At 41.0% G+C, this 8,941-nt stretch overlaps 1 long non-coding RNA gene across 1 annotated transcript; it reads right to left on the minus strand.

Moving 5' to 3' along the window:
* Positions 1–4,055: 4,055 nt before the first annotated feature.
* LOC121387954 lies at positions 4,056–8,703 on the minus strand. Its single transcript, XR_005959909.1, has 3 exons — positions 8,611–8,703; positions 6,225–6,384; positions 4,056–4,379 (listed from the first exon to the last, which is right to left on the minus strand). It is a non-coding gene; the product is annotated as an uncharacterized LOC121387954 (long non-coding RNA).
* Between the last annotated feature and the right edge of the window lie 238 nt (positions 8,704–8,941).

An 8,941-nucleotide genomic window follows, 5' to 3' on the forward strand; every position in this document is an offset into this window, starting at 1 on the left:
TTAATGAAAGTGTGAAGCAGACTGACTTGGTGAATATTGGTTTGATGAGATCTGACCGTGTGTATAAATATTATACTTTCAAGGTTTCTGTTCTCAAAATATCAATGGGATTTGTCGCAAATCATGTTCCTCGACAGAGAACATCTGGGGACGACCTGGGTACCCCTACTGTAACCACCCTAGCCACGTGTGCTGCTTCCAGAGAAAGACACCAACGACTACAGCCACCCCGACTACAACAGCATTAACAAGTATGTGGGGACTTGAGTTACATCTGTACAGTGCTCGTCGCCCAGAAGGCGAATATACATTTGATTATCTAGACCAAAGTTGAAGTTTGTTTCATGAATGAAAGAATTAATTAATTAATTAATGGATGGTTAACAAATCCATAGCACGAAATTCCCTGAGGGTCATATATAGAGTACACACTCCTATACATAATACACATGTTTTTGTTTTTAACGACACCACTCACTAGAGCGCATTGATTGATTAATCAACGACTATTGGAAGTCAAACACTTGGTACTTCTGACTCATAGTCATCAGAGGAAACCCGCTAAATTTTCCCCACAGACAGGATAGCACATACCACGGCCTTTGTTACACCAGTTGTGGTGCACTGGCTGGAACGAGAAATAGCCCAATGGGCCCACCGACGGGGATGGTTCCTAGAGCGATCGCGCACCACGCGAACGCTTTACCACTGAGCTAAGTCCCGCACCCTAATAAGCAGAGGATGATCACCTGCAGTGCACAAGGTAGTTATGTACTTAAGGTGATCTTAGCGCTAAAATCGCTTCATAAAACGGGGCCTAGTGTTTCAGATTTGTCAAACCACAAAACAGGATGGATCGTGTCGTCTTTGGAAGTGGCAGTCCTCCTATAGACGGAATATCGTACCACCAACATTAATCATTATTAACAGTTTGTCGAATTTCAACAGAAAATGTTTAGCGAAAGTATCTTACCACCGAAATTATTTATTATCAACACTTTGTCGAATTTCAACAGAAAATGTTTAGCCAAAGTTCTCCTATAAACGGAACACCTTACCACCAAATTCATATTTTAATCAACTAACATTAATAGGCAAATTGTCAGAGTGGTGGTTAAGACATAAAATAATATAATAAATATTGTATATAATTTAGTTATAATAGTACTCGTTAAAGGCATATTGTCACAGACCATTGACCTATTACATGGTCTAACAAAGTATTACTTACAAATATATATATTTGATTTGTCCCTAAATGTACTTTATTCAACCATCTACGTAGCCACCATACTCCACTTATTAAGGATATTTTGTAAAAATATTTGAATTATGGCAATGGTCCATAATTCAAAAACTAACATTGCTGAGAGGGTTGACATTGATTTCACTCCATCATGGTGTAGTTAAAGTGATGCAATAGCTAGATTTGGTCTGTAAAAATTAACGTAATTTTGATTTATTATTAATTTTTAGAGAAATAAGGTGCTTAAATCTGTGACAGTATGCCTTTAAACCATTATAACATTTAGTAACTGTTGCACTATGACACAGTCTTTTGCTGGGCATGCGGGCGGAAATACGAACTCAGGCTTGTTGACCTTTTTCACTTGACTGCTGTTGCTTTCGTGTTCAGTGAAATCTTGAACACACATTCGTCGCAGTACCTTAGTGGTATTTGGCTTTAAAAATAATTTCAAGTGGCGGATCCAGAAAATCCATTTAGGGTCCCCAATGACATGTGGTGGAAGGCCACAAACATTCTCGAAGGGATTCCACGGATTCTCCAACGTAAACAATGTAAAAATTAAGGCTGAATCTCGCATACAAACCACTTGTTAAAAGTTGTTATGGAAATGATAATTCGTCTTTAACGTTTATAATTAAAGTATTTCATGACACCATAAAATGTTACTGATCATTATATATATATATATTGTCCAGTATACACGCATATTTCGCAATTAACATTTTAAAAACCTTTGCAGCGTTTTGTACTCGCCATGTAAAAGGCTCGTGCAAACAGAAGTGTGTTGCCAACGATATTGTGTGGGGAAGACCAGGATACCCGTACTGTAACCGCCCTAACCACCAGTGTTGCGTCAACAGGGACAGTACACCGACATCAGGCCCTACCACCGACGAACCGCAGAAAGGTATGTACACATTGCGGAGTGAGTCGGGTATTTAACTATACGTGCATTTAACTTGACATCCTCGCTTCTCTGGCCTTACTGAATCTATAGGTATATATTGCAAGGCATTAGTATTGCAGCGTACGTTTAGGCCTATTTTGAAATGCTGTACAACGTACGTTTAGGCATATTTTGAGATTCTGTATTACTTACATTTAGGCCCGTTTTGAGACGATGTGTGACGTCCCTTTTGGCCTATTTTGAGATGTTGTATAACTTACATTTAAGCCCAATTTGAGATGCTGTACAAAGTACATTTAAGCCTATTTTGAGATGCTGTATAACTTAAGTTTAGGCTTATTTTGAGATCCTGTACAACGTACGTTTTGGCCTATTTTAAGATGCTTATAACGTACAGTTAGGTATGAATTGTAATACAGTATAACATTCATTTTAGGCCTATTTTGAGATACTGTCAAACATATATTTAGGTATATTACGAAATACTGCCCCACGTACTGTTAGGTCTATTTTGAGATTACTCAACGACCGATTAAGCCTATTTTGACATACTCTTTAAAGTACATTTAGGCCTATTTTGAAATTTCAAGATATTAAATAACGTACGTTCATGAAATACTACATAACGTACGTTTAGGCTTATTTCTATATATACAATGTACGTAGGCCTATTTTAAGACATTATATAACGTACATTTAGATCTATTTTGAGTCATTAAAATGTATGTTCAGGCCTATATGTTTGTATGAATTGTAACCTCAATCATGTATACATCTATACTTGAAATACTGTACAACGAACGTTTCTATGCTTGTATTAATAGTCAGTACAATTTGTTCTGAAAGTGTACATTTTCAAAACCTATCATATATAGATGATTCGTCACGTGTTTTTTAATATGGAAAATATGAACCGAGTCTATGTTAATTGTCGAGGCTCTACCGAGATAAATACCGACTTCATTCATTTCAACTTATTTCCATGTTTATATCCAATTAAGGTTCAAGCACGCTGTCCTGGGCACACACCTCAGCTATCTGTCCTTGACAGTGGGTTAGTTGTTCAGTGTTAGTGGTCAGTGAGAGAGAAGAGGGTGTGTTGGCCTTACATCTACCCATTTAGTCGTTAAAACTCGCTCTGGGTGGGAGGCGGTACCAGGCTGCGAACCATGTACCTACCAGCCTTATGTCCGATGGTTTAACCACGATGCCATCGAGGCCGATTAACTAGACGAGGTTGATATTTTAAACGAGTAGCGAACTCTATTTATTCTTTACACTTCTAACATAACATTTTAATTCGAAATTTAGTAAATCAAGGTTCGGAAGTCGCCTCATGACGGAATATGACGTCATGCACATTAACTAAAGCTCATCAAAACGTTACGCTCAGGTATACAAGTCTTGTTGGCTGTAAATTACCGGCCCTGATGGCGTCGTGATAAAGCCATCGGACATAAGGCTGGTAGGTACTGGGTTCGCAGCTCGGTGCCGGCTCCCACCCAGAGCGAGTTTTAACGACTCAATGGGCAGGTGTAAGGACACTACACCCTCTTCTCTCTCACTAACCACTAACAACTAACCCACTGTCCTGGACAGACAGTCCAGATAGCTGAAGTGTGTGCCCAGGACAGCGTGCTTGAACCTTAATTGGATATGAGCACGAAAATAAGTTGAAATGAAATGAAAGGCTGTAAATAAATGACTCATTGACAGCGAAACATGATTAACCGAGTTAGTAAATACTAATAGTCAAACGAGTTTATGACATGGATATTATGGGTAAGTTATAGGATAAAAAAACACACCCAAAAACAACCCAAAACATTACAAATTAAATATATATATATATATATTTTTTTTTTTTAAAATCTTTCTTTACTGACATAGACTGCAGCCTGCCCGTGAAAGCTGGCCGAATTCTGAATGGCGATGATAGCCCGGAGTGTAATCTACCGTGGGTAGTCTCATTCTTCGAGTACTCCTCATCGCGCGAACTCACTTGTTCTGGAGTTCTCGTCGGTACAGCCGCCATTCTCACCACGAAGACGTGTGCCAACAGGTATCAGATATATCTCATTTAGACACAAGGTTCGAATCCCGGTGCTGGTAGGGGCGGGGAGGACTCCGAGAAAGAAGAAGCAAACTGTAGTCTGGACATATTTGTAGCTCGAGTTCCACTAGCCCTGCCCAGTGTATATGTTATGTCACGGATAGAGGGGACTTTATGTAATAGAATGGAAATAAAAATGTTAAAGTTCGTTTTGTTTAACGACACCTGTTACTCCACTAGATCACATTGATTTATTAATTATTGGCAACTGGATGTCAAACATTTGGTAATCTTGACACATAGTCTTAGGGAGTAAGCCCGCTACATTTATTTCATAAGTAGCAAGGGATTTTTTTATATTATGCACTATCCCACAGACAGGATAGCACATACCACGGCTTTTGATATACCAGTCGTGGTGCGCAGGCTGAAACAAGAATAGCCCACCGACGGATATCGAACCTAGACCACTGGGCTACGTCCCGCCCCTTGATCTTAGTAAGTGGCGTCGTTAAACACAGACACCCCGTACGTAACCACCCTGATACGTAAACAGGGTATCATTGTGGCGGTATACATACTGGCCTCTGTTTCAGTGTGTCCTCCAATTCTGAAGCTCGATTTGGCGACTACGACTTGGAGTTCGACGACGACCTACAACAGACACGACCCCTTGACCCCAGCAAGTTTAAACTCCACGATAGTAAGTCATTAGTTGTTTAAACCATTATGACCTTTCCCTGCATCGCAACATATTTGCAAACAAGGTGTGTGTGTGTGTGGGGGGGGGGGGGGGGGTAAAATTTATTATTAAAATGGTTATTGATATTGACGTCTTAAGTACTAGTATGTAACCTTCCTGAAATGACTGCAAAATGGTCTTTCAAAGCCTCTAGGTTTCAAAATTTCCTAGGGACCCCCTAGTGTCTTAGGCTTTCCATGCTAGTTCGTGCCACGAATTTATCTCCCACCCACATACACCCCCTCAAAACAAACTAGCTACGGACGTGAAGGTTATCATTCAGCTTAGCACAAATAACCGGTGACTGAATGGTGTACGTGGTAGTGTATGTGATGGTGATGGATGTGATGTTAATAGTGGGATGATAGTGATGATATCGGTGACTGTGATGATGGTGACTGAATGATGTACATGGTAGTGTATGTGATGGTGATGGATGTGATGTTAATGGTGGGATGATAGTGATGATATCGGTGACTGTGATGATGGTGACTGAATAATGTACATGGTAGTGTATGTGATGTTGATGGATGTGATGTTAATGGTGGGATGATAGTGATGATATCGGTGACTGTGATGATGGTGACTGAATGATGTACATGGTAGTGTATGTGATGGTGATGGATGTGATGTTAATGGTGGGATGATAGTGATGGTATTTATTGATGGATGTGATGTTATTTATTGATGGATGTGATGTGAATGGTGGGATGATAGTGGTGGTATTGGTGACTGTGATGATGGTGACTGAATGGTGTACGTGGTAGTGTATGTGATGGTGATGGATGTGATGTTAATGGTGGGATAATAGTGATGGTATCGGTGACTGTGATGATGGTGACTGAATGGTGTACGTGGTAGTGTATGTGATGGTGATGGATGTGATGTTAATGGTGGGATGATAGTAATGGTATTGGTGACTGGTGGTGGTTGAATTGTGAACGTTGTTGTATATGTAATGATGGTGGATATGGAGATAGTGGTGGGGAACTAACGTAGCCAGGATTTTATATTGGGGGAGGGGGGAGGGTCCCACGCAACGTATGTATGTATGTATGCATGTATGTATGTATGCATGTATGTATGTATGTATGCATGTATGCACGATTTTATAACATTTAATATTTTATTTTTGAAAAGGTTTGATTCGAGTGGGCATGCCTCGTCCCCCTCCCCCCGTGCTCTCTCCCACCTGCCTCCGCCACTGTGGTGTGGTGGTAATGGAAGTGTACTATTAGATAAATAAAATAACAACATCTAGACACACGCGTACCTTAATACTCTCTTTAAAATGGTTCTTTCAGGTGCTGACCTAGCTGTTGTACCGTTCAGCCCACCACTGTCTACAAACGGCTGTATTCGACCGGTTTGCCTTCCACTCACCAGCACAGCATTCGACCACTCTCGCTGCAAGACAGCAGGCTGGGGTAATACTGAAGAAGGTTGGAATAAAATATATACGAAAATAAACACAAGGCAATGTAGATAGTGATGGGTCAGTAGATTTCAGGCAGGAGCCGATTTGGGTTCTGCTGCTGGTGACCCGTGCTGGGACTCCGTTTCAAAGGTGTACTCCATTGTTCTTGTTTCTCTTTACAATAAAGGAGCAGCAGGGGCGTAGGCTGGTGTGTGTGTGTGTGGGGGGGGGGGGGGGGTCGGAAGCTGAAGCAAATGGTCCGCTTTCAAAACTAAAACATACAGGTTTATACATAAGGGTCCACTTGGTTCATATTCGAACCCACCCAGGTCGAAATCACGCTACGCCCCTGGGCAGGACGTAGCCCAATGGTAAAACGCCCGCTTGATGCGCGGTCGGTTTGGGATCGATCCCGGTCGGTAAACCAATTGGGCTATTTCTCGTTGCAGCTAGTGAACCACGACTAGTATATCAAAGGCCGTGGTATGTGCTATCCTGTCTGTGGGATTGTGCATATAAAAGATCCCTTGCTACTAATGACTAACATGTAGTGAGTTTCCTAAGACTGTGTCACAATTACCAAATGTTTGACATCCATTAGCCGATTATTAATAAATCAATGTGCTCTAATGGTGTCGTTAAACAAAACAAACTTTTTTTTTCTTTACATTAAGTATTAATATTCTTGTCATACCTTCCCTTTTATGTGACTATCTCGTTATTTCCACGTGCTACCCTTTAGATTTTCTACGAATTTAAACTGATCCATAACACAAATACGGCGGTCCAAGAGAGACCAGGTGACCAGCTCCCCCACCACCACCACTCCCCCCCCCCCAAAAAAAAAGAGAAGAAATGTCTTTTTATGTTTTATAATGTATATATTTTTTTAATGACTTCAGATGATATTAATGTGTGCGCGTGTGTATGTGTGTGTGAGAGAGAGAGAGAGAGAGAGAGAGAGAGAGAGAGAGAGAGAGAGAGAGAGAGAGAGAGAGAGAGAGTGTGTGTGTGTGTGTGTGTGTGTTCAAGTCGATGGTATGGTCGAGTATCTATTATCATCAATATATTAACTAAATTTATTTTGCAGAGCCATGGTGCCACTTTTTTCTTATTAGTGTGCTCCTTAAAACACCAAATCACCATTACACCATGAAGTGCCGTAACTATGATATCTACCAGATTCACTTAGATGCAGGGTCTCCACGAGTACTCGAGTACTCGGGCACTGATCGACTCTTGCAAGACTCGAGTTAGTTCACAGGACTAGTATCCGTGCAAGGAAGAGCACTCTCGTTTAATTATAGTTTTACGTCATTTTGCCATATGCTTGCAGCCGGTTATATTATAGGGCTATAAGACATGAAGGGAAAACAAAACTCGGATGTGTGGAAGGAAGGAAATATTTTATTTAACGACGCACTAAACACATTTTATTTACGGTTATACGGCGTCGGACATATGGTTAACGATCACACAGATATTGAGAGAGGAAACCCGCTGTCGCCACTTCATGGGCTTCTCTTTTCGATTAGCAGCAAGGGATATTTTATATGCACCATCCCACAGACAGGATAACACATACCACGGCCTTTGATACACCAGTCGTGGTGCACTGGCTGGAGCGAGAAATAGCCCAATGGGCCCACCGACGGGGATCGATCCCAGACCGACCGCGCATCAAGTGAACGCTTTATAACTGGGCCAGATGTGTGGAATGCATGATTTGGCATCCATTTTCAGCGCTGGAATTAAGAATAGTGGTATTTTTCATGCTATGAATTTTACTACAAGTTATTTATTTCTGAGGCGATTGATTTTTAAATTGCACACCAAAATTTTTACTTTTTTACTTTTCTTCTTACGTCAAACTATTTATAGAATGATGGGACGGACTGTAGTGTAAGTGGCAAGTGGCGAGTACTCGGGTCTGGGTCGACCCTCAATATTTTGGACTCGTGGAGACCCTACTTCGAAGTGCCCCTTTAAATACAAAATATCAGATCAACAGTAATGTCCCGTTTTAAGTATCTGCCATACTTCACGGTGACGATTAGGCTTTACGAACCCTGTAGGGGCCTATAGGCCTATACAAGTTGTGAGTGTTAAACGTTTTAGTTTTAGTTTTTTCTAGGTGCCATGTTCAGGTTTTGGTCCGCGTGTCCTCCCCTTCGCCTTAAAATACCTGCTGGGCCGCTCTTAGTAGAGAAAAATAAATCAGTAGCTTACATAGATAACTTACCTTCTGATTCAATCAACCAGTAGAAAGGTGCCAGAAAGTCGTGCTAAAAACCCCGTCTACCACACGTGCCCATGGCGGTAATGCGCCCTTTTCTTTACGTCATTCCATTATCAACGGCAGTACGTGACGTCACATAATCTGGAACACGTAACAATGTGTTGAATGTGTTCAATGCGTCGTTAATATAATATAAACAAAACATTTCTGACTTTAGGTATCCGATTTAAAACGGTGCATGTCATTATACCAAGCATGTTTCAGAAAGTGCCTTGTGTTATCCAGGAAGCGGAGTCACGTCTTCGATACTGGAGTCCACTGACGTACAACTGAT

The sequence above is a fragment of the Gigantopelta aegis genome, chromosome 14 (assembly GCF_016097555.1).
Source record: "Gigantopelta aegis isolate Gae_Host chromosome 14, Gae_host_genome, whole genome shotgun sequence".
NCBI classification, from domain to species: Eukaryota; Metazoa; Mollusca; class Gastropoda; order Neomphalida; family Peltospiridae; genus Gigantopelta; species Gigantopelta aegis.